The 22,545-nt window shown below is 40.3% G+C and overlaps 2 protein-coding genes across 2 annotated transcripts in view; one reads left to right on the top strand and one right to left on the bottom strand.

Moving 5' to 3' along the window:
* SNRNP27 (small nuclear ribonucleoprotein U4/U6.U5 subunit 27) overlaps window positions 1–22,545 on the top strand; it is a 716,203-nt gene that overhangs the window by 59,238 nt on the left and 634,420 nt on the right. The gene's annotated exons all lie outside the window — the stretch shown is intronic.
* Window positions 1–22,545, bottom strand: part of CNRIP1 (cannabinoid receptor interacting protein 1) — a 1,091,934-nt gene that overhangs the window by 931,281 nt on the left and 138,108 nt on the right. The gene's annotated exons all lie outside the window — the stretch shown is intronic.

Below are 22,545 nucleotides of genomic sequence, written 5' to 3'. Positions count from 1 at the left end.
CATAGAAGGTATGGAGATGGTTAACCAGACACAGGGTCCCTAGGGGCAAGATAGATGGGCAGCCAACAAAGGAGTTGTTTAAACAATCAAAGGAACCAAAGATGGATGAGGAAGCTGAGGACAGCCACCCCAATAAACAAAATCACAATCTGTTGCCCAGTTTCTGGATCTAGCAAGTTCTCAGACCAGAAATTCACTGATGAAGGAGAGACCATTTTCTATAAGAATAAGTCTTGCCACACCATCACAACTGTATCTAGTAATAATTCCTCAGCCTTTCCCCAAAGACCATCTATTTGGTACTCACAAAATGGGGAAGGAGGATTTTCCAGACTTTTTGAGGATTGTCAGAATTAAGGTACAAATTGACATTGATAACCAGAGACCCAAGGCATCACAGATTATAGACCCTTGTTTGAGAAGGGACATATGGGGGCTAGGTTAAGTAAATGGAGTCTTGACCCAGGTTCACACTGGGAAATGAAGAGAAAGAGTACAAAGAGAGAAATTTTACAGCTGGGCCTCTGGGGGTGCCATCACATATTGGTAGGACTGTGATGGGGACGTGAGCCGCAAAACCAGCAAAGTTTTTATTAGGGATTTTAGAAGGAGAGGGGATGTAGGAACAGGGAGTAGGTCACAGGATCACATGCTTCAAAGGGCAATAAAAGATCACAAGGCAGAGGGCAGAGCAAGATCACAAGGCAAGGATGAAATTATAATTACTGATGAGGGTCCATGTCCCACTGGGCATGCATTGTCTTGATAAACATCTTAACAGGAAACAGGGTTCGAGAGCAGACAACCCGTCTGACTAGAATTTACCAGGCTGGAATTTCCCAATCCTAGTAAGCCTGAGGGCACTGCAGGAGACCAGGGCGTATTTCATCCATTATATCAACCGCATAAGACAGACACTCCCAGAGCGGCCATTCATAGAGCTCCCCCAAGGAATGCATTCCTTCCCCAGGGTTATTCCTTGCTGGGAAAAGAATTCAGTGATTTTTCTCCTAGTCGCTTTCTGCAAGAAGAAAAATATGGCTCTATTCTGCCCGACCCAGCAGGCAGTCAGATCTTATGGTTATCTTTCCTTGTTCCCTCAGAATAGCTGTTATTCTGTTCTTTTTCAGGGTGCACCGATTTCATATTGTTCAAACACACATTTTACAAACAATTTGTACAGTTAACGCAATCATCACAGGGTCCTGAGATGACATACATCCTCAGCTTACGAAGATGTCAGGATTAAGAGATTCAAGACAGGCATAGGAAATTATAAAAGTATTAATTTGGGGAACTAATAAATGTTCATGAAATCTTCATAATTTTTGTTCAGAGATTGCAGTAAAGACAGGAGTAAGAAATTACAGAAGTATTAATTTTGGGAACTAATAAATGTCCATGAAATCTTCACAATTTATGTTCTTCTGCCGCAGCTTTAGCCGGTCCCTCCATTTGGGGTCCCTGACTTCCCGCAACAAACTTCTGTGTTAAAATATAAGAATAAAACTTCACAACAATAACAAGATTAGAAAGGGGGATGGTCAGTAAATCATTAAGCATGATAAAGTCTTTGCCTTGGTTAGAGAGACAAGATAAAATACCAAGTAACTTTGAAATATTAAAATAATTTAAACTCATCTTTAAAAATTAAGGTACTCATTAAAAGAATAGCAATATAATTATAGCTTTCAAATTGGCAAAGAAAAAAAGAAAGAGAATATAGATAATTTTATGAGTCTAATAGCAGACAGGAAAAAAGGCAGGGAAGTAGTTAAAAAAAAAAAAAAAAAAAAAAAAGATGGACTATTTCTAGCTGGAGATGCTAGCATTTCTTAATCTCCCCTGAGGCTAAGGTTTGCATGCAAGTGAGGTTACACATCATTTATACCAGTTGAAGAGTGAGAAGATAGAAGACAGCGGCCATGTTCCTGCAAACTCGTTGGCTGTCTTCACTAACACACAGAGTTGTGGCAATGGCAGGCTTGACTTCAGCAGTTATTCTATGTCTGTTCTCCAGCTTCTTGGGTCCTGAGAGGAAATTGGTACAGCAAGGGTGGTTTCTTGATTTTGGCACAGCCAAGATGGTAGCCTTAAAATATTGGTCTTCTGTTGAGTCAGTTCTATATTCCTCAAGGAATCATTCTCGAAAATGCCTAGAACCAACTCTTTCAGCCAGGCCAACAATCTTAGAGCATCTAATTCCCTATGCTCTAGCTCTTTCTGTTTAAGAGCACCTAGAACAGACTCAGTGTCCTTAACAAAACCCTAAGAGATAAATGTGAGAGGAAGTAGCTTCCAAGAAGATATAAAAACCGTAAGTTTGTAATGTACCTAAATATCATACGCTTGAAATATGTACAGCAAAAACAGAGAATTTCAAGGAGAAATTGTCAAACCCAAAATGATCAGAAATTTTAAACTTATTTCTATTAGAAATAGATAAGCAATATGAAAATTATTAGGGTATAGAAATTTCAAATAACACAAATAAGTAAGCCTGGTGTAATAGAGCTGCATGGAATCACACAATTAACAAATAGAGAATAAGCGTTTGTTTTCTTTTTTTTTTCAAGAATATGTAATTTTTTTCTTTTTTTCTTTTTTTGAGACAGAGTCTTGCTCTGTCACCCAGGCTGGAGTGGCAGTGGTGTAGTGGTGGCTCACTGCAGCCTCTACCTCCCAGGTTCAAGGAATTCTCCTGCCTCAGCCTCCTGAGTAGCTGAGACTACAGGCGCGCACCACCATGCTTGGCTAATTTTTTGTATTTTTAGTAGAGATGGAGTTTCACCATGTTGGCCAGGGCGGTCTCAATCTCCTGACCTCATGATCTGCCCGCCTCTGCCTCCCAAAGTACTGGGATTACAGGCATAGCCACCATGCCCAGCCAAGAATATGTAGAATATTTATTAAAATCTGCCACATTCTAGATGTCAAAACAATTCTCAACCAATTTCATAACAGACAGTGCAACCTGGCTATAGTGCAGTTAAGTCATAAATTAACAATAAAATAATGTTTTTAAAATTTATGCTTGGAAAAATTTAAATAAATTCCTAAATAGTTAAAGGATGAGAGGAGGAAACTACAAAATACTGTACTGAGAAATTATCAAAGAACCACACATCCAAACTTATGAGATGAAGTGAATTTGTAGCATTAAATCCATTTATTATAAAACATAAATGATTTAAAATGAATGAGTTAAACATTCAAGTCAAGAATCTATGAAAAGAAAAAACAGTAAACTTGTTATGAGTAAACTAATAGCATAAAAAGTATTACTAAACAGTGAAGACCAGAAATAAATAAATATTGAACCTAAAAAAGTACAGGCCGGGCGTGATGGTTCATGCCTGTAATCCTAGCACTTTGGGAGGCCGAGGTGGGTGGATTACCTGAAGTCAGGAGTTCAAGACCAGCTTGGCCAACATGGTAAAACCCTGTCTCTACTGAAAATACAAAAAAAAAAAATTAGCCGTGTGCAGTGGTGCCTGCCTATAATCCCAGCTACTCAGGAGGCTGAGGCTGGAGAATTGCTTGACCGGGAGGTGGAGGTTGCAGTGAGCCAAGATCGCACCATTGCACTCCAGCCTGGGTGAGAGAAAGAGACTTTGTCTCAAAAAATAAAATAAAATAAAATAATTGAGTAACTCTAAGGAGAGTTTTAGGAAGAAAACAATAAAGATGGGGACAGAAATTGATGAATAAGAAAACAATAAAGTCCATGCACAAAAACCAAAAACTGGCTCTTTAAAAAAATTATTAAAATGGTCAAACATCTAGCAAGAACAAACATGAATAAAGAGAAAATGTATAAATAAAAATATTAGGCTCTAAAAAGGAGATATACCTATAGAAACAGCAGAATTTTTTTAATTACATAAAAACATTTTAAAACCAATGCAAATAAATTTGAATACTTAGGTAAAAGGGAAATTTTCTTATAAAAATATTAACTAGCGAAAATCGCTCTGCATAGGAAACCTTTAAAAAGTGATTAAATAAATTAAATATAGGCTGGGTGCAGTGGCTCACTCCTGTAATCCCAGCACTTTGGGAGGCCAAGGTGGTGGAACACTTGAGGTCAGGAGTTCAAGACCAGCCTGGCCAACATCATGAAACCCGTCTCTACTAAAAATACAAAAATTAGCCGGGCATGATGGCGGGCGCCTATAGTCCCAGCTACTTGGAAAGCTGAGGCGCAAGAATCACTTGAACCCCGGAGGCAGAGGCTGCAGTGAGCTGAGGTCGCGCCACTGCACTCTTTCTCTAAAATAAATTAAATCAGCAATCAAAATATCTTCCCTGCCCTTACAAAAATCAGTCCCTCAACTCCAGTTACCAGGTTTGGAAAAAAAAAAAAAACACACACACACACACACACACTGAATAGATTTAAGTTGGAGAACAACAAAAAATATGCTTTGTAAACTCTACATTGCTGAAGACAGAATATTCCAGTACCTTGAAAGTAACAACCCTTCTTCCTCCCCTCTTCTACCTTCCTACCTTTTCTTCTAGATTTTACCATTTATGGACATATCCCTAAGTAATACATTTTTCAATATTGCATTTAATTTGAAATTTCAGTGAATGGAATCACACTGTCAGTATTCTTTGCAACTTGCTTCATCCCCTTAACACAGCATTCATAAGAAACAGCCATGTTTTGTTATCACAGAATGAATATAATATTCATTACTACTAAATTAATAAAACATAATTTATTTCTGCATTCTCTTCTCAATGAGCATTTGGGTTATTTCTAATTCAAACAATGTTGTGGTTTGCAATGTTGTACCTGTCTCCTAGAATGTCTCTAGAGCAGTACTATCTGAAAGAAAAACAAGGTGATTCACATGTGAGAGCCACATATGTAATTTTAAATTTTATTTCAGCTACATTAAAAAGTATGAGACAAAATTGATTTTAACGCTATATTTTATTTAAACCAATATATCCAAAATATTATCATTTTAACTTATAATCAATATTTTTAAATGAATTTAAATATTTTTAATTTTTTCATAATCTTAAAAATTCACTAAGTATTTATACTTTCATCACATGTCAGTGCAGTCTAGACATATTTCATGGACTCAATAACCACATGTGGCTAGTGGCTACTGCATTACACAACATAATAGTTGAGTATATGCCAAAAAGTAGGACTGCTGGGTCATAACATATGCACGTTTTCAACATCAATCAATAATGACCTTTTTTTTTTTCAGTTATGGTACCAATTTACACTTTGACCAGAAGCTTTTAAGAGTTCCTGTTATTCCATACCCAATACCCATGTCAACATGCCAGACCCATTAATTTTTACCAATCTTTTGGGTACATACTAACAATTCATTGTAGCTATAGTTCAAATTTTCATTTCTCTGGTTCCTCATGAGTTGTACAATCTCTTTGAGTGATGACTGGCTCTCTGTGTACCCCCTCTACGCCACCATGCCTGTCAGCTGTTCCACCCATTTTCCTATTGGGTTGTTCATCATTTTCATATCAATTTTTTTTTTTTTTTTTTTTTTTTGAGACGGAGTCTCACGCTGTTGCCCAGGCTGGAGTGCAGTGGCGCGATCTCGGCTCACTGCAAGCTCCGCCTCCCGGGTTCCCGCCATTCTCCTGCCTCAGCCTCCTGAGTAGCTGGGACTACAGGCGCCCGCCACCGCGCCCGGCTAATTTTTTGTATTTTTAGTAGAGACGGGGTTTCACTGTGGTCTCGATCTCCTGACCTTGTGATCCGCCCGCCTCGGCCTCCCAAAGTGCTGGGATTACAGGCTTGAGCCACCGCGCCCGGCTTTCATATCAATTTTTAAGGGAGTTTATATATTCTGGATACTAATCTTTTCACTGTTACAAGTGCTGCAAATATTTTCTCCTATTCTGTAATTTCTCTTTCCACTGTCTTTAAGATACTGCTGATAATGATATCTCTTTATTTTAATGTAATCAAATGTATTAATCTTTTTCCATATGAATTGTGGATTTTCTTTTTAAAAAATCATTTTCTACCCCAAGACTGTAAAGAAATTCTTCTGTATTTTCTCCTAAAGTCTTTCTACGATTCTAGATTGACAGTTATTTTCTCTCATAATATTGAAGATTTTATTCCATTGTCTACTGAATACCATTTTGCTGTGGAAAAGTGAACTGTGGGTATTGTAGTTCCTTTGTATTAATCCATCTTTACTCTCTGGTTATTTTTAGACCTTTCTATGATTTTAGTGTTCTTCGGTTTCACTATGAAGGATGAATTTGTTTGTAGTGTTGTAAATTCATCGGACTCCCTGAATCTGAAGTATGCATGAATGTTTCACCAATTAGGAAAAATTCTCAGTTATTATGAATTCAAAAATTGCTGATCCTCTCCTCTCCTTCTAGAACTCCAATCAGATATATGTTAGACCTTCACACTCCATCATCCATGTCTCTTAACCTTTCATATTTCTACTCTTTGCCTCTCTACATGCATTTAGGAAAGTTTCTTCAGCTCTATATTCCTATTCATAGATTTATCCCCTCTAATTAGCTTTCTCTTTAAGCCATCATGACAGCTCATGTCCCAAAGTGAGACTGTGCTGAGGCAGAGGGAGGAGAAAGCCTGAATTTAAAGGAGGCAGAATCAATGAAGCTGGGGAATGATGTTGTGGACTGAGTGAGCTATGTGAGGGAAAATGTTCAATAATGGGGTGCAGGCAGATGCACCCACCAATAGCTGGTGCTCATCAGTGTCATCAGAATCACAAAGATATGCCAACTACAAACAATAGATTAACAGAAGCTCTTGGAGAAACAATACTCTGTACAATAGAGTGGCCTGAGCAAACATAAGAGTCCAAGCTGCCCAGTTTTATATATTAACTTCAAGTTGGGAAACGAAAGAGCAAATAAATCAGCTGCAATGTGAACTCATTTGATGTATTCAGATTTGTTAAAATTCTACCAATATGTATTGGTATAAACCCTCTAGAACTGCGCTGTTCAATGCAATAGTCACTAGCCACATGTGACTACTCTAGTGAAATTATATGAAATGTAAAATTTGGTTCCCAGTCACACTAGCCACATTTTGAGTTCTCAGTAGCCACATGTGGGTAATAGCTAATGACTACTGTAGTACACAGCATGGATATAGAACACGTTGATCTTTGCAGGAAGTTCTAGAATTCTGCAGAAAAGATTGAACATCACTGCTATAGAAGCTGAAGAGCTCATTATTGATGAAGACAGTTGTAATTTTTTATTTTGTAGTCTTTGACTCATAGAAAAAAATCAGGCAAAACATAAGAAATAGCCTCACAACATGAGAAATAGCCTCAATAAAACCCAGACATTCCACTTCCTGCTGGGTTCAATACCCGGAGAGTGCCTTGTGCCAAACTGGGAGAGATTCCTCAAAAAACAGGAGTAGAAAGAGCATAGGGATTGTTGCAAACACTGTGGAGAAGCTCCTGAAATTCCTCTGTCCTCTGACTTTGACTTCGTGGTTGACCCGCATTTTCCACCACCCTCCACCCCACCTCTGCAGTGTGGAAAATATTGTTCATATTTCATTCATTATACAGAATGGTTTGGCAAGAATAAGACTTGACCAAGACGAACTTTTAATAATAAAGCCTGTAATAATATCCAAGGAAATGAGCAAATTGACCTAACCATCCAAATAAGGAACTCAAGGAGTTAGAGCTTTGAGTTATAAACTGGAAGGAAATTGTGAGACACTGAGCTTGCAGGGCCTATAATCCCTTCACGTCGGAGTTGACCAAGGCTGATTGCTCAATGTAAGGTGAAGTTAACACTGTCTGCAATCTCCAATGGATATCCTAAATAAACTCAAGTAGACTCAGAAAAAGTAGAGTTTGATACCATTTATGCAACATTTAAAAGCATGCAATGCAGTCTAGACAATTATGTTATTATGCAAAACAATGCCAGAGATTGTTTTTTAATACAGTATATTCAATAAAAATAAAAACACTTGCGTGGTAATAAACGTCAGCTTCCAACAGTGGTGAGCTTTAAAGAGAGAGGAGGGAAGACATCAGGAAGGGAGCCAGCTTCAACTGTGTATGTTAATATTTCATTTTCTTTAAAAAAAAAAACCAAATGCAGGGATGGCTACATGTTACAATAGTCTTACAGGACTATTGATAGGTACAGAGGTGTCCGTTACGTTTTTGTTTTTGTTTTTGTTTTTTTTTTTTAAAGACAGGGTTTCACTCTGTTGCCCAGGCTGGTCTTGAACTCATGGGCTCAAGCAATCCTCCCACCCCACCCTCCTGAGTAGCTGGGACTACAGGCAGACAACACCACGCCCGACTCTAGTTACATTATTCTTTGAATGTTTCTGTTTGTTTAAAAAATTTTCTGGCAAAAGAAAAGTTAAATAAAACAAATTCCACTTCTCCCCGTTAGTATTTGTATGATATTCAGCTTCCTTTTTTTCTTGTTGCAAACAGGTCTAATCTAGTACCTGCTAGACGGGCAGTCATGAGAAGTTCAGAAGAGGAACTGTGCCGCACACAGAAGACAGCCACAAACCACTCAACGCACCCTCAGGGAGTCAGCCCACTGGAGGGCGCTCGCTGGTGAGCCCGGGGCACAGGGATATGTGGTGGTGCAGACCAGCCAATGGGACATGTGGTGCGCAGTCGCCACGCTTTGCTCTAAAGTATGAGGCCAGAGGTGGTCCATTTTCCTTGAGACTGGAACAGATTAGAGCAATGAAGCTGGGTCCTGGTGTTCCAGTTAAAACAGAAAGAGGGTTTGGATCTGTAAGCCTCTCTGCTTATTTTGGCTGGCCAGGCTTCCTATTTCCACATCTGTTCACAGGTCAGGGGAAGCAAAATATGTGGATGTAAATGTTTGCAGTGGTTCTAACACATCAGCACTTCAGGAAGCCAGATTCCGCCCTGCAGATCTATATGGGCTGACCGCCACCTGCAGGGACAGGCAGTCCGCCTGAGCGGACCAGAAATTGCTGAGAGAAGAGAGGTGAGTTGGGAATGGTTCCTGCCTTTTCCTCATCCACCTTCTATGGCACCTTTGGTCACTCAACTCAATCAAGTATCTTCTCTTCACTCCAACACTTCTGAACGCTACCCTCCTTGCCACCCCTTATCTTCTGTTATCCCTGAAGTCATCATATCTGGGAAGATTCCTGTCTCTATCACTGCCTCACGACTGGCCTCCTCCTCCAGCCCTTCAGGGACCTCTCCCCGAGTCCTCAGTCTCACGTTCCACAGCCCCAGAGGCATTACTGGAATCCTCCCAACTCCTCCCCCACCCACACCCCTCCGCCCCTCCCCAACGATACCATCAACCAAGTTCTCAGGCACAGCACTCAAACATTCTCATGCTTTCCAGGACTCTGAGCTTGACTCTTTCCATAATACATATTCTCGTCATATCCATGCCTATGATTTCAGTTTTCTTTATGAGCCAGTGACTTCTGAATCTGTACCTCCAACACAGATGTCTTCTCAGCATCCCAGACACATCCTCCCAACCAGTTCTGGGCATGACTACCTGGAGAGTGTGCAGTCACTTCAGTTGCACCATGCTCAACACTGAGTCATTCTCTTTCTCCTCTCCAAACATGCTCATCTTGCGTTCTCAAATTTAGCAAACTACCAGTGGCTCAGCCACCTAATCCTGACCCTAATTTTCTCCTAACTCCTACATTCAGTCGGTGACCATGTTCTGTTGATTTGACCTCTGACATAACTCAATGACCTCTTCCATTGCTGCCCTTTCCACTTCTACATTCAGGAGCCGTCATCTATTGCTGGTACATAGAATAATCCTTCCCTAACTTGCTCTCCGCACTCCCTGACTCTGGTCTAACACTCTCTCAAGTGGTGGCTCCGGAGTTATGGCTGTAAAACGAAGCACTGATCATTTTATTCACCTACCTTAAAGCCTGTGTGCAGGAACAAACCCAAACTCCTTACTAAAACACTTATTATCTTTCCCTAATCACCAAAGAAATGCTAATGAAAACCACCATGAGGTATCACGTCACCCCACTTAAAATGGATTTCATAAAAAAGACAAGGAATAACAGATGCTGGCAAGGATATGGAGAAAGGGGAACCCTCATACACTCTTGGTGAGAATGTAAATTGTTACTCTCTATGGAAAACAGTATGGAGGTTCCTCAAAAAGCTAAAAATAGAACTACCATATGATCCAGAAATCTCACTACTGGGTATATATGCAAAAGAAAGGAAATCAATATATTGAAGAGATACCTGGACTCCCATGTTTATTGCAGCACTACTCACAAAAACCAAAATATTGAATCAACCTAAGTGCTCATCAGGGAATGAATGGATAAAGAAAATGTGTATTATTCGTCCATAAAAATGAACAGGACATGAGATCTTATATTTGCAGCAACATGGATAAAACTGGAGATTGTTATGTTAAATGACATAAGCCAGGCATGGAAAGACAAATATCACATGTTTTCACTCATATTTGGAAGCTAAAAAAGTGAATATCATGAAGATGAAGAGTAGAATGATGGTTAGCAGAATCCAAGAAATGTAGAGAAGTGGGGAGGGATGAAGAGAGGTTGATTGATGTGTACAAAAATATAGTTAGATAGAAGAAGTAAGACCTGGTGTGAACACTATTTCAAAACAGAAGAGAATAATTTAAATGTTCCCTGCATAAATAAAACATAAATGTTTAAGATAATGAATATCCCAATTACCCTGATTTGAAAATTAAACATTATATGAATGAATCAAAATATCACATGTCCCCAAATACGTGCACCTATTATGTGTCAAAAAATAAAATGAAATAAATAAGACCGTATCACTTAACCCCTGACAAAAACAATGAACTCTAAGCCAGACTGCCAGGGATCAAATCCCAGCTTCCTGGCTTATTAACTAAGGGACCTTAAGGTCATGTAAGTCTGTGCCTCATTTTCCCCATCTATAAATATAAATAGTGATTGCACAGGTATGATGTGTTGGCTGCCATTATTAACTCTCCAGTCTCACTTCTCACCATTCCTCCACAAGTACCCTATGCTCTGTCCCTAAAATCACCAAGTTCTGTCATGACTACACACTGAAGTACTTGCTGGCTCATTTGCCTGGAATGCCTACCTTCCCCCTTGTAAGCCTGGATAACTCTAATTTAAAGCTTAAATATTACTTTCCCTGTGAAACCTTCCCTGATTTCTCCAATTCTGGTATATCTCTATCATACCACTCACAGTAAAATCCTATTATTTAGTCTCTACCCAACCCCCACCTTCCTGACAGGAAGGAACCATGACTTACTCATCTTTGTTTTTCCAGCACTTTGCACAAAACCATATACATAGTAGATTCATGGTAGCTAATAGCATGAATAACTTAAAGTGGGGAACCTGGGCCTCAAAAATACAAATTGACTAGCTAACTCTTCTCAATACTTCCAATCTTCCATATAACAGCAGTGCCACAGCTAGAAAGAATGACAGGACGTAAAAATGCATTGAACTATATAACTAGAACCCAGAGCTGTCAAGGAATGCAACCAAGATCTTTCCACTACACCTGTTGAAACTAACAGAGTTTCTAATTCAAGATAGCACACTGCCTTGCAAGATCACATTAAAATGACAGTAAAAATATCTAAAAGTCCATCACCAGAAAGAAAGTGGGAGTAGTCACCAAGGGACAACAGATTTCAATAAATTTCTGAAAATAAAAAACAATACCTAAGGAGCTGACAAAAGATGAAACAAGGTAGAAGATGCTGGAGCCTATAAGACTGATGAGTGGGGGTAGGGGGCAGCTACAGAGGAAGACCCCTGTCCTGAACAGCCCCGGGGAGACTCCCAACTCAGAAATGCCAGGTGCTAGGGTGGGAGTGGGATGAAGGGCTGAAAACAAAGAGATCAATGAAAGTCTATATGTAGAGCAGTCGTCTTCAATGCATCTCCTACCTCCACCATGCACAGAATTCCTAGCAGGCTGGTGTACTGTAATAACCACCTCCCTACTCCAAACAAAGCACAAGGTTCTTCTCTTTGGGAGGGGTAAAACTGGGAAAAGCCATAGCAGCCAGTGTAGGGCATTTGGAGTTTTCTTGCTAAGGTTCAACTTCCTGCCCACTGTCCTTAAAGGAAAGCCTACATGTTGACAAGCTCCGCTTCCACACACAGATTCACAATCACCTTTTCCTATTGCCTTATTCTCAAATATAACCAAACAACTAAAACCTCATTAGACACTTGAGGGAAGCCTATACTGTGAAATAGAAAGACCAATGCAAACAACCAGAAATGGGTAATTCAAAGGCAGAAGAGAAGGAGATCTCTAACTAATGTACTCAGAGAGATTTGAGACAATGTCACACAAAATAATAACAAAAGACTATTAATCTAAGAAACAATCTAAGAAAAGAGAAAAAAATCATCAGAATGATTGAAAAATAATGTTTGGAAAATTTTCCGTCAGGCAGAACAAAAGAAAATCTTAATTTAAAAAAATATATATAACACAGGGCTGGGTGCTGTGGCTCACGCCTGTAACCCCAGCACTTTGGGAGGCCAAGGCAGGCAGATCACAAGGTCAGGAGTTTGAGACCAGCCTGGCCAATATGGTGAAACCTCATCTCTCATAAAAATACAAAAATACATTAGCTGGGCGTGGTAGTGGGCACCTGTAATCCCAGCTACTCAGGAGGCTGAGGCGGGAGAATCGCTTGAACCCAGGAGGTGGAGGTAGCAGTGAGCCAAAATCACACCACTGCCTGGGCAACAGAGCAAGACTCCATCTAAATATACATACACATATATATATGTGTGTGTGTGTGTGTGTATGTATATATGTGTATATATATATGTGTGTGTGTATATATATACACACACACACACACACACATATATATGACAAAAAGAACCAATCCAGAAATTTTGACTGGTAAAAAGTCCCAAAGGAAAAGGAGAATATAGGAAAAAGGAGAATTGTTTTTAAAATAGTACTCCAAATCCCCAAGTTGAAAGACACAAGTCTTTAGACTGAAGAATCAACCCAGTACACTGCACAAGAGAACGGATAGAGGAAGACGGATAGCTAGACAGATAGACAGATAGACAGACATATTGTGAAATTTGAAGATCCCCCCAAGGATAAAGAGAAAATGCTAAAAGCATCCAAAAAAGGTTTTAAAAAGTTGCCTACAGGAGAACAAGAACTAGATTGGTATGAGATCTCTCAACAGAAATCTTTGATTCTAAAAAGCGGTGGAACAAAGCCTTCGAACTCCTGAGAAAAAAAATCAGTATCAACTTAGAACTGTGTACCGAGCCAAACCATCAATCAAGCATAAAATCAGGACAAAGACATTTTCAGACCTGGAAGGAATGAAAAATTTACTACCTTTTAATGAATACGCTTGATGATATAGTCCAGCAAAATAAGGCAATTCAGAAAGAAAGGATAAGACACAGGACCCAGGAAGCAATAGATCCAATGCAGGGGCTTAAACTTCCAACCTCCACCTCCCAGGCTCAAGGGATCCTCCCACCTCAGCCTCCTGAGTAGCTAGGTGCACACCAGCACACCCAGCAAGTTTATTTTTGTAGTGATTGAGTCTCACTATGTTGCCCAGACTGGTCTCAAACTCCTGAGTTCGAGTGAATTCAAAGGAAACTCTAAGGAATTCAAAAAACTGAAAGGAATGTTTAAAGGCATAAACTCACAAAGAAAAAGAGATGACAGGATATCAAGGGTAGGAGAAAGAAAAAGATGAAAATATTCCAAAATTGATTGTGGTGGTGGCTGCACAACTCTCTGAATATACTAAAAGCTACTAAGTTGCACATCTTAAATGAATAAATTGTATAGTCTATAAATTATATGTCAACAAATCTGTTTCAAGAAAAGACGAGAGGCCGGGCGCGGTGGCTCAAGCCTGTAATCCCAGCACTTTGGGAGGCCGAGACGGGCGGATCACGGGGTCAGGAGATCGAGACCATCCTGGCTAACACGGTGAAACCCCGTCTCTACTAAAAAGTACAAAAAACTAGCCGGGCGAGGTGGCGGACGCCTGTAGTCCCAGCTACTTGGGAGGCTGAGGCAGGAGAATGGCATGAACCCGGGAGGCGGAGCTTGCAGTGAGCTGAGATCCGGCCACTGCACTCCAGCCTGGGCGACAGAGCGAGACTCCGTCTCAAAAAAAACAAAAAACAAAAAACAAAAAACAAAAAAAAAAAAGAAAAGACAAGAATGTGAGATGAGAAAATAGCAACAAAATTTCAGAAATTGAATGACAGATGGACGAGTGATAAATAACCGGAGACCCCCCCCCAAAAAAAACCTGAATTCCAAGCTCACCGTAGAGAAAGCCTCAATGAAGCATCATTTACACCTTGGAGGAAACAAAAGATATGGAATCCAGGGACCTTGGGAAATAGGAGTGAGAGAGGGGGGAAGATAGGAGGTTGACAAATTAAGAATCAGTGAAACCCTCGAATGCCCTCCTCCATGCCACACAACGGGACAGCTACCAGTGGTGTTTTTGTCATCACATTAACATAAACAGAAACACTGCATAAACCAAGATATCTGTAACTCTATGTGAGAAGGATGAGGGATGGGAAGTGCATATTTAGTATGGTGGGGGCCAAGGCAGTTAGATGGAAGAAAGTTAAAGCCTCGTCTTTTTTTAATGGGAAGTCAATAGTAAATGCCTAAAACTAAGTAATGAAGAAATAGCATTGCAAACAAATCATTTAGCAATATGGAAGAAAACATCACACTGCTTGAAAGTGATGGCCTTCAGGAAGTGAGACAGTGGTGGCGGTTGGAAGAGGGGAGGCAGAAGACTGCTTTTTTTTTTTTTCTTTTTTTTTTTTTTTTTTTGGAAACAGAGTCTCACTCTGTGCCCAGGTTGGAGTGCAGTGGCGCAATCTCGGCTCACTATAACCTCCGTCTCCTGGGTTCAAGCGATTCTCCTGCCTCAGCCTCCCAAGTAGCCGGGATTACAGGCATGCACCACCACACCCAGCTCATTTTCGTATCTTTAGTAGAGACAGGGTTTCACCATGTTGGCCAGGCTGGTCTCAAACTCCTGACCTCAAGCGATCCACCTGCCTTGGCCTCCCAAAGTGCTGGGACTACAGGCGTGAACCACCATGCCCAGCCTCCCCCTCCTTTTCTAACAGCTTGAGATATAATTTTTTTAGTATACTGCAGCATATATTTCATGAAAATATGATGTCAGCAAAGTGGAAGAAAGAACATCAACATTTTTGAGTGTATGTCAACACAGACAATATGTAAAGAAACAAGAATTTTTCTGTATATGTGACTTTATAGACCAAAGACAGTACTCTGTGTTATTCTAAGAGCAGTGACTATTTGGATAGTAACTGTTGTGATCAATAATTAATGCCACATGTCTATCCATTTAGGGATTATGTGTCTTCTCAAAGCCCTCGCAAATTGCTTTATCTGCCTTATAGGACTGAAATCACCACATCACATTTTTCATATTGCTGAAAAATGTCCAGCTCTGTATTGAGATATAATTTACATACTGTAAAGTTCACCCATTTAAAGTGTACAACTCAATGGGGTTTTAGTATATTCACAGAGCTGTGTAACGAACACCATAGTCTAATTTTAGATCATTTCATCATCCGATAAGAAATGTGATACTGCTGTTTTAATAACAAGCCTTGTAAGGCATGGTAAAATAAAATAAAATAAAATAAAAACTAAATGAAAAGAAAGAAACCATTAAGAGTGGTTTCCTCTAGGAAGGAGAACATGGGGTGTTTGGTGATGACATGAGAAATGGAGGTTTTCATTGTTGGCCTTTCTGTAATATTTTATGCTTCTTTAAAAACCATTTATGTGTGCTGTTTTGATTTTATAGTTTTCTTTAAAAGTTATAAAAATTCCTTAAACACAAACTTAATGGAAAGTCAGGGATTAAATTAGTGGCAGTGTTTGCCAAAGCCCTTTGGAAGTTGAAAGCGCTCTGCAGATTTGAGGAACTGTTGTCATTCCAGGATCACAGCAGAATTGGGTGGGGAAGAGATCACACAAGGTCAGCAACTTGGGAACTGGGACAGGGCCACATAACACCTGCTGGAAGGTGACCACCAGCTGGGACGATGGGGCTGTCCCCACAACAAAGAGCCCTTTTTGGCGATCCCTGGGACTCAGGGGCCAGTGAGCCTGTCTTTGGGGAAGATAAGGCAGAGGGCCAAACCTCAGGACACGTGAGTGTGGCATGTCCATGACCAGAGACCAAGGCCAGGTTTGTGACATGACAAGGTATCAATGATCTAAGTATTAATAGAAAGAGAACTGTGGCATCATCTCACCCAGAACCATCTCTCCCCAAATAGCAGGTTCCACTTTTCTTGAGATTAGGTCCATTTTATGTTTTACATTTTCCTTTACTTTTCAGAAAAATGGCCCCAAGTGGGACTGCCTTTTTTTAATTCCAAGGAACACCACCGGCCACATCAGCACTGTTCTTGCCTCTGCCTCCAAGCTCTGTTTCTCATCTGGCTGCCTAGAGAATTTGCTGTTGCTCTGCCAGCAAAATGTCTCTGGGAAGAAAGGAATGGAAAATGTGAGGAAATTTCCTTCCAAAATCTTAAAGAATCCTCGCTCAGCATAACCAGTGAGAATCAGCTGCGCAATAAACCACACCAGAAAAAAAGGAAAAGGCAATTATAATTCCTCAGTGCCTGGTGCCCATTCAGATTTACAGCAGGACCTCTCTTCATGGATCCCCAAAAAGGTTACCATGTTGAGGGAGGGCTTCCCAAATGGGACCGAAGACATGAATCTCTTAGGCGAGGACCCTCACTGGGGAGTCCTGACACCCTGGAACCTGAATAAGGAATTTGAAGACTTGGACTTGGGGCTGGAAATGGTAAGGCTGTTCTCAACCTTCAGACCCTGATATGCCTGCCCAGTCATGACCATCTCTCACTTGTCCCTGGTATAAACCCCACCACCACCTGTTCCCAGGCCGTCAGCGGCACAGTCTTTAGGAACCCGCCAGGGGTATAACAAATACACCCCAGCAAAGCTTGTCTGTTTTTGTTGCTTTGTTGTTGTGTTTTTGTTTTTTGAGATAGGGTCTCACCCTGTCACCCAGGTTGGAGTGCAGTGGCACAATCAAGGCTTACTGTAGCCTCGACCTCCTGGGCTCAAACAATCCTCCCACTTCAGCCTCCTGAGTAGCTGAATACAGGCATGCACCACCATGCCTAACTTTTTTTGTTTCATTAACAATCATTCATTCTTTTATTTAATTTTTTATTATACTTTAAGTTCTAGGGTACATGTGTACAACATGCAGGTTTGTTACATATGTATACATGTGCTGTACCCATTAACTCGTCATTCACATTAGGTATTTTTCTCCTAATGCTATTCCTCTCCCCTCCCTGCACTGCACAACAGGTCCTGGTGTGTGATGTTCCCCACCCTGTGTCCAAGTGTTCTCATTGTTCATTTCCCAGCTATGAGTGAGAACATGCAGTGTTTGGTTTTCGGTCCTTGCAATAGTTTGCTCAGAATGATGGTTTCCAGCTTCATCCATGTCGCTACAAAGGACATGAACTCATCCTTTTTTATGGCTGCATAGTATTCCATGGTGTATATGTGCCACATTTTCTTAATCCAGTCTATTATTGATGGACATTTGGGTTGGTTCCAAGTCTTTGCTATTGTGAATAGTGCCACAATAAACATACGTGTGCATGTGTGTCTTTATACTAGCATGATTTATACTCCTTTGGGCATATACCCAGTAATGGGATCGCTGGGTCAAATGGTATTTCTAGTTCTAGATCCTTGAGGAATCACCACACTGTCTTCCACAATGGTTGAACTAGTTTACATCCCACCAACAGCGTAAAAGTGTTCCTATTTCTCCACATCCTCTCCAGCATCTGTTGTTTCCTGACTTTAATGATTGCCATTTTAACTGGTATGAGATGGTATCTCATTGTGGTTTTGATTTGCATCTCTCTGATGGCCAGTGATGATGAGCATTTTTTCGTGTGCCTGTCGGCTGCATAAATGTTTTCTTTTGAGAAATGTCTTTTCATATCCTTTGCCCACTTTTTGATGGAGTTGATTTTTTCTTGTAAATTTGTTTAAGTTCTTTGTAGATTCTGGGTATTAGCCCTTTGTTAGATGAGTAGATTGCAAACATTTTCTCCCATTCTGTAGGTTGCCTGTTCACTCTGATGGTAGTTTCTTTTGCTGTGCAGAAGCTCTTTAGTTTAATTAGATCCCATTTGTCTATTTGGGCTTTTGTTGCCATTGCTTTTGGTGTTTTAGTCATGAAGTCCTTGCCCATGCCTAGGTCCTGAATGGTATTGCCTAGGTTTTCATGGTTTTAGGTCTAACATTTAAGTCATGCCTAACTAATTTTTAAATTTTTTGTAGAGACGTGGTCTCACTATGTTACCCAGGCTGGTCTCAAACTCCAGTCTCGAACTCCTGAGCTCAAGCAATCCTCCCACCTCAGCCTCCCAAAGTGCTAGGACTATAGGCACGAGCCACTGCACCTGACCTGCATTATTTTTTTAACCAGGACAACCAAGTAAAAGCTGTTATGAGAATGGGACATAGGAGAGGTAGATTTTGACTGGGAGGAAATTAAAACCCAATAAGAGACCTTACAAGGAGGGCAGCCCTGATAAGGAAACGTGGAACCCTGCTTTAGGCAATACTAAGTGGAAGAAATAACTGAAGGAAATGGAACTTAAGCAATCCAATGTGGTAAATAACCGATAGAAAAGAGAAAATGATGCAATGACTGGCAGCTCATTTTTTCTTTATTTCGTTTCATTCATTCACAGCCATTTTACTTGGAAATAAGAAAATGTATATGCGATATAAATATGCAAGTGAAGTACTGAGGACGATTTTCAGAATCTTGTTTGTAGATAATTACACCCAGGTGAGCCTCTTCTCCTGAATGTCACCTTGAATTATAAATGCCTCCCTCTCTTCTATCCTCTTAGGCAATGAAGATACATGGTGCAGAAGTTTTGAAATCAGCCATATCTGGCTGAAAGTCCTGAATCTGCCACTGAGTGGCTGTGTGACCTTAGGAAAGTCCCTCCACCTCTCTAAGTTCAGTTTCTCCATCTGATTCATTGTGATGAGAGCTAACACTTTCCTGATCATTTTCTAGGTACCAATGTTGTAAACCATCTACATCGATCAACTCTTTTCAACCTCATGACAAACTAATGTATATTGTTAAGGGTTGAATGGTATTCCCAAACATTTGCATGTTGAAATGCTAACCCCCAGTAGCATAGAATGTGGCCTTATTTGGAAATAGGATTGTTGTGGAAGTAATTAGGTCATTTAAGATGACATTTTACTGGAATAGGATGAGCCCCTAATCCAACATGACAGGTATTCTTACAAAAATGGGAAATTTAGGCTGGGCGCAGTGGCTTATGCCTGTAATCCCAGCACTTTGGAGGCTAAGGCAGGCAGATCATGAGGTCAGGAGTTTGAGACCAGCCTGGACAATATGGTGAAACCCTGTCTCTACTAAAAACACAAAAATTAGCCAGGTGTGGTGGTGTACACCTGTGATCCCAGCTACTCAGGAGGCTGAGGCAGGAGAATTTCTTGAACCCGGGAGGCAGAGGTTGCAGTGAGCTGAGATCATGCCACTGCACTCCAGCCCGGGCGACAGAGCAAAACTCTGTCTCAGAAAAACTAAAATAAAATTTAAAAATTTTTTAAAAAAAGGAAATTTGTACACAGAGACACACACATAGGGAGAATGCCACGTAAAGATTGAAACTATTTTGCCACAAGCCAAGAACTCCCAGAAGCTAGGAGAGAGGCAGGAAACAGGTGTTTCCCTGGGGCCTTCAGAGGGAGCACAACCCTGCTGACACCCTGATCTTGGACTTCCAGCCTGCAGAGCTGGGACAATAAATTCCTGTTGGTTAAGCCACTTGGTCTGTGGTACTTTGTTATGGTAGCCCTAGCAAATACATACAGTCATGCATGGTATAACAGCATTTCCATCAGTGCAAATCATATGTTCAATGATGGTCCCATAGATAAACAGTACTGTATTTTTACCATACCTTTTCTATGTTTAGATATGTTTGGATAAATACCTACCATTGTGCTATAACTGCCTACAGGATTCAGCACAGTAACATGTTGTACAGGTTTGTAGTCTGGGCATAATAGACTATACCCAATAGCCTAGACGTGTAGTGGGCTATAGCCACTAGGTTTGTATAAGTACACTTCTTGATGTGCATGCAATGGCAAAACCGCCTAATGACACATTTCTCAAAACATATCCCCTTTATTAAGCAACCTATGACTATATATATAGTCAGCACTCCATTTCCACAGTTCCACATTTGCAGATTTAATTAACCATAAATCAAGCATTCAGAAAAACAAAACAATAAAAAATACAAATTTGAAAAACTATACAGTATAGCAAGTACTTACATAGCATGTACATTATATTAGGTATTATAAGTAATCTAGAAATGATTTAAAGTATAAGTGAGGATGTGCATAGGTTTTAAGCAAATACTAAGCCTCTTTTTTTTAATTTGAGAGAGAACCTCCTCTGTTGCCCAGGCTGGAGTGCAGTGGCACAATCTCAACTCACTGCAACCTCCACCTGCTGGGCTCAAGTGACCCTCTCTGCCTCAGGCTGCCAAGTACCTGGGATGCCAGGTGCTCACCACCACACCTGGCTAATGTTTGTATGTTTAGTAGAGACGAGGTTTTGCCATGTTGCCCAGACTGGTCTTGAATTCCTTGGCTCAATTGATCCAACTGCCTCAGCCTCCTGAAGTGTTGGGATTACAGGTTTGAGCCACTGTGCCTGGCCTAAGCCATTTTATATAAGGGACTTAAGCACTGATAGACTTTGATATCTATGGAAGATCCTGGAACAAATCCCCCCATAGATACTGAGGGACGACTGTATGTATATGTGTGTTACTACATTTCCGTTTTACAGATAAGAAAAACAAAACCCAAGAACTTAAGGTCACACAGTAAGTAAGTGAGCTGAGAATTAAACATGATCAAAACCTTTACCTTAACCCTTACATTACATGGTAGTGGTACTTCACTTGGTAGGATTGTCATAAAGACCAAGTGAGATAATTCATGCAAAATGTTTAGCTCTGTGACTAGTACATATTAAGCACTCAACACATTCTACTATTGTTTGTTGTGGTGGTTCTATATCCAGAATTATACATTTAATATTCATCACAAATTCTGCAATTGAGGTTGTATTATTCCTATATTATAGATTTTTAAAAAGTAAGACTCAGAATTAATGACATGACTGGGATTTCAAAGCAAGTTCTTGCTCCAAAGAACTGTCTTGTTCCAAATCCAAAGTAAACCACCCCTATTTTCTATTTATTAATCTCCTTCTAATTCTATTCTAGAAAAGAATTTCAATCTGCCCTTGTTGAAAAAATTCCAGACAAGCTAGATTGTGGTGGTTCTTTTGGAGGATTATGATGAGAGACAGGTGAAGAGGACCCCACCCCTGAGATGAAATGGGTCTGGCAGGCCTTGAAGCTGCTTGGATCTCTGCAGGTCTAAGTACTAGTTTACATGAATTATAATAGAGTTAGGCCTGGCTAGAGGACCCTACCAGAGGATATAAACTAAAACCCATTATGCTACTAAAAATAAACTACCAGAATTGAGTCAGAGAAAAATCTCTCCATTAAACAGGGCTTGATGAAATTCTCACAAAAGTTCAACTCAAGACCCAAAAGACACAAGCAATGAGAAAAAGATAAACAAATTTGACTCAAATAGAATTTTTAAAATATTTTTAAGCAGAGGAAACTCTAAGGCATCATAGGCAAATGCAGCCTGGGAGTTGGCATTTGCAGTGAGTATGACCGACAAAGAAGTGGTATCCGGAAAACGTTTTTAAAGCTCTACAAGTCAGTAAAAATAAGAAAAACGGCTCATCAGGAAAAACTGGGCCCAGATGTTCAGGCCTCCACCATAAGATCACAGGAGGGTTTGCATTTCACATCCTGTTTCTCAAGAAATAGGGCCTACGCTTCTGTATTAGTCCTTTTTCACACTGCTATAAAGATACTACTCAAGACTACGTAATTTGTAAAGGAAAGAGGTTTTTAATTGACTCACGGTTCCACTTGGCTGGGGAGGCCTCATGAAACTTATAATCATGGCGAAAAGGGAAGCAAGCGTGTCTTACATGGCAGCAGGGGAGAGAGATAGTGTGAGAGCGCAAGAAAAGCTACCATTTATAAAACCATCAGATCTCATGAAAACTCACTATCACGAGAACAGCATGGAGGAAACCACCCCCATAATCCAATCACTTCCCTCCCTCCACACATGGGGATTACAATTAGAGATGAGATTTGGGTGGGGACACAGAGCCAAACCTTATCACCGTCAACCGAGCAATCTGCTCCTAGGTGTACATACCCTAACCCTCCAGGAGACATGAATCAGAATGTTCCCTGCA

This window comes from Macaca thibetana, chromosome 13 (assembly GCF_024542745.1).
Source record: "Macaca thibetana thibetana isolate TM-01 chromosome 13, ASM2454274v1, whole genome shotgun sequence".
In the NCBI taxonomy this organism is placed as follows: domain Eukaryota; kingdom Metazoa; phylum Chordata; class Mammalia; order Primates; family Cercopithecidae; genus Macaca; species Macaca thibetana.
The sequence above is the reverse complement of the archived record's forward strand: the minus strand, read 5'-3'. Positions and strand labels throughout refer to the sequence as shown.